Raw genomic sequence first — 4,192 nt, forward strand, 5'->3', positions numbered from 1 at the left:
TCACGGCCACCGCCCCCATAAGCATATCAGAAATGACACCACCCACGACTTCCTATGTCAAACCATTCAAAAGTTATAGCAGAAAAAAGGGACAACCAATCAGAAGAAGGGGCGGGGCTAATTCAGGCCAATGAAGCTCAAGGAGTCCATACAGAGTCTGATGACACCACCCACGACTCTCTATGTCAAACCATTCAAAAGTTATAGTGGGAAATAGGGACAACCAATCAGAAGATGGGGCGGGGCTAATTTTCACCAATTATGGTAAAGGACTCAATACCGAGTCCCATGACACCACCCACAACTCTTTATGTCAAACCATTCAAAAGTTATGGCAGAGAATAGTATTCTAGGGGGCGCTGTTGAGCCGTTAGGCCACGCCCATTAATGCAAACCATGAAATATCAAATGTATCGCCAGGCTTGGCTTGCATGCAAAATTTGGTGACTTTTGGAGAACTATCAAATATGGACCAATCAGATGAAGGGGGGGCGCGCCTTTTGGCGTCTAGCGTCGCCACGGTAACACTTTTGAAAGAGAAAAGTAATGCGCGTAGTCGCAGGATGGAGACGCACCTTTTGATGTATAACACACCTGGGTGCACGTTACGGTTCGGGCCGTATTAATTGCCGAAGGAATGGCATAAATTGCGCCAAAATTACACAATTAATTCAAAATGGCCGACTTCCTGTTCGGTTTCGGCCATGGCTCCAAGAGACTTTTCTTTAAGTTGTGCCATGATACAGGTGTGTAGCGATTTTCGTGCATGTAAGTCAAACCGTATTGTGGGGCTTGAGGCACAAAGTTTTCCGGGGGGCGCTGTTGAGCCATTTTGCCACGCCCATTAATGCAAACCATGAAATATCAAATTTATCGCCAGGCCTGGCTTGCATGCCAAATTTGGTGCCTTTTGGGGAACTATAAAATATGGACCAATCAGATGAAGGGGGGGGTGCGCTTGTTGGCGTCTAGCGTCGGCATGGTAACACTTTTGAAAGAGAAAAATAATGCGCCTAGTCGCAGGATGGAGACGCACATTTTGATGTATAACACATCTGGGTTCACGATACGGTTCGGGCCGTATTAATTCTCGAAGGAATGGCTCATATTGCTCCAAAATTATGCGATTAATTCAGAATGTTCAAAATGGCCGACTTCCTGTTCGGTTTCGGCCATGGCGCCAAGAGACTTTTCTTTAAGTTGCGACATGATACAGGTGTGTACCGATTTTTGTTCATGTACGTCAAACCGTATTATGGGGCTTGAGGCGCAAAGTTTTTTCTGTCTGAACCAACCAGATGAAGGGTGGGCGCGCTTTTTGGCGTCTAGCGTCGCCACGGTAACGCTTTTGAAAGAGAAAAGTAATGCGTGTTGTCGCAGGATGGAGACGCACATTTTGATGTATAACACACTTGGGGGCACGTTACGGTTCGGGCCGTATTAACTGCCGAAGGAATGGCATAAATTTCGCAAAAGTGACACGATTAATTCAAAATGGCTGACTTCCTGTTCGGTTTCGGCCATGTCGCCAAGAGACTTTTCTTTAAGTTGTGTACTGATACAGGTGTGTAGCGATTTTCGTGCATGTACGTCAAACCGTATTGTGGGGCTTGAGGCACAAAGTTTTCCGGGGGGCGCTGTGGGCCATTTTGCCACGCCCATTAATGTAAACCATTAAATATAAAATTTTTCGCCAGGCCTGACTTGCATGCAAAATTTGGTGACTTTTTGGGCACGTTTAGGGGGGCAAAAAGGCCTTCCTTTCGTCAGAAGAAAGAAAGAAAGAAAGAAAGAAAGAAAGAAAGAAAGAAAGAAAGAAAGAAAGAAAGAAAGAAAGAAAGAAAGAAAGAAAGAAAGAAAGAAAGAAAAAAGAAAAATTCCTACAGATACAATAGGGCCTTCGCACTGAAGGTGCTCGGGCCCTAATTAACTATATAAATATTGTAAATATATTTTCTTGGTAAATTAACTTCACTTTTAAATCTCACAATAATTTACCATAGACTGTGTTTCCATGCATCAATAACCCTTTTAAAACCCGAATATTGGCAATAACCCGAATTTGCACGGCCATGTAAACACCAATAACTCCTTTGAATAACCCAAATTTGCTCATATTGGGGTTTTTTAAAACCTGATTATGAGCCCTGGGCTACTCCTTTTAAAACCTGAATATTGGGTCATGTAAACCAGTGGCGTATCCAGGACATTTTTACTGGGGTGGCCAAGATGGGACACAGAGCCAGACTGGGGTGGCCATACCGGGAGAACCTTTATGATTGGCATGTGATCAAAATGTGTAAATATCGCATTGCTTTGCATCAACATCTACACATATGTATAATAACTGAATTCTAGAACTCATGTTAGCATTCACTGAATTGTCAGACTGTTGTTTTGACATTTGACAGTTTTCTATTCCTGTTCCATTTCAACCTATTATGGTAGTTACACATTTTCAGAGCCTCATTGTCATTGTAGAACATTAAAGTCTTCAACAAAATCAATCTGCCGATAATATCAGGTATAATGTATAATCATTAAAAAATGATACAGGTCAAAAGTAATGATTCCTTTGAATATTTATTTAAATAAATTATAAATAAGTCAAACACAATATGATAACAATACACTATGTACAACAACACACTCTTCTATAAACTTTTAAAGTCAAACACAATAAGAGGTTTCCAATAAGCACTTGCTTTTGTATTGCACTGCACAGTTGATGCGTCTTGGCTTTGGGAATATTCAAGCCATGGATACTGTTGGTACCAGTCTCTCTGGAAGCAGCTGTTCCTGTTTCCTTGCAGGTCCCAGGAAATACCTTCAGATGAGACTGTTGGACCTGCTGCTCTGGACTGGGAGAGATCTGCAAATAATCATCAAAATAAGTCCATCAGTGTGAGGCTAACTGTTACAATGTATCAATGCATTGTTGCATCATTTTATAACATATGAGCAAGAATGTAACATTCAAATTACATTCAAACAGATTAGTTATAAGGTTACGTAGTAGACAGTATAACAACTTGTTGCGTGATATTTACACTGAAGCACTCATAATGTAGTGTAGACTGAAAGATTAAATGTCACAACATACGGTGAGGTCCAGGTGGGGCAGTCTGTGTCTGAGGAGCCTCTTCATCATCAACATCACAACCATTTTCCTCACTAGGTGAGGAACCTGAAGTAATAAAAATAACCATCACATTCATAGTTTGCTCATGGACACACTGTTGTTACATATTTTCCCTTATATTTTATGTTCGATATTGAAATCTAAATAATATTGTATTACGCTAAAGTGTGGGTTTTTCCTCTGTATTAGCAAATGATTATCATACACTGAGCAAAAGTGGATCACCTTTTTTAAATTAAATCAAAAAACAAGATGCACACACATAGATGCACACAGGCAACTTCAGGTGGTAAATTATCTTATAAATAACTGTTAGACTTACAACAACAACATATTCACTAACAGTCACTAAATGTCTTAAATACAAACAATGAAATACTTACTTGTGGTAATGGACACACACAAACTGGGAAACCAACTCAACTAGGTGATTAACTGAGTAACTGTCTCAGTCTGCTGCGTCACCTGAAATACAGCGAAGGCGGCGTGAAGAGAGCGGACAAGTCCAGACTTGTTGGGCAAAGGGCGAGCACAGGTAGGAGAGAGAGAGCAGGTTATATGCAAGGGGAGGGGGAGAGTGGGGAGTATCAGCTCCTTCAAGGAGAAGAAAAAAAACGAGGTTATCGTGTTGTGAACTTCATGAACTACCAATCAGGGTGGGGGTGGCCACAGGCGGCCAATGAGATTTCAGGGGTGGCCCAGGCCACCCCCCAAAATCGCCACTGATGTAAACGCCAAACGGAATATCCCCATCAAACGGAACATGAATTTGTTTCTGCACATGCTCTGTTCACAAGGAATCCTGGTCTTTTGAGTCCAGGAAGTTCTTCTAAACACGGAGAAACACAAGACCAGGAGGAGACTAATCACTTCATAAATGTAATGAAGGATATGAACATTTCTGCATTTGTAGACGGTAGAAAGTACCGGGATAGAAGATTTACAAGAAGGTGAGAGAAAAGTTGCGTGAAGCAGCATTTGTTTTGAATTTGGATACAGGAAGAAGAAGCGGAAATGACGGGAATTGCGTCATCACGTTCTCCGCGCGTC

At 41.6% G+C, this 4,192-nt stretch overlaps 1 long non-coding RNA gene across 1 annotated transcript; it reads right to left on the reverse strand.

Moving 5' to 3' along the window:
* Positions 1–2,803: 2,803 nt before the first annotated feature.
* On the reverse strand, positions 2,804–3,609 carry LOC133447717 (uncharacterized). The gene is made up of 3 exons (XR_009782933.1): positions 3,526–3,609; positions 3,104–3,187; positions 2,804–2,872 (listed from the first exon to the last, which is right to left on the reverse strand). It is a non-coding gene; the product is annotated as an uncharacterized LOC133447717 (long non-coding RNA).
* Positions 3,610–4,192: the final 583 nt, after the last annotated feature.

Source organism: Cololabis saira, chromosome 7 (genome assembly GCF_033807715.1).
Source record: "Cololabis saira isolate AMF1-May2022 chromosome 7, fColSai1.1, whole genome shotgun sequence".
In the NCBI taxonomy this organism is placed as follows: Eukaryota; Metazoa; Chordata; class Actinopteri; order Beloniformes; family Belonidae; genus Cololabis; species Cololabis saira.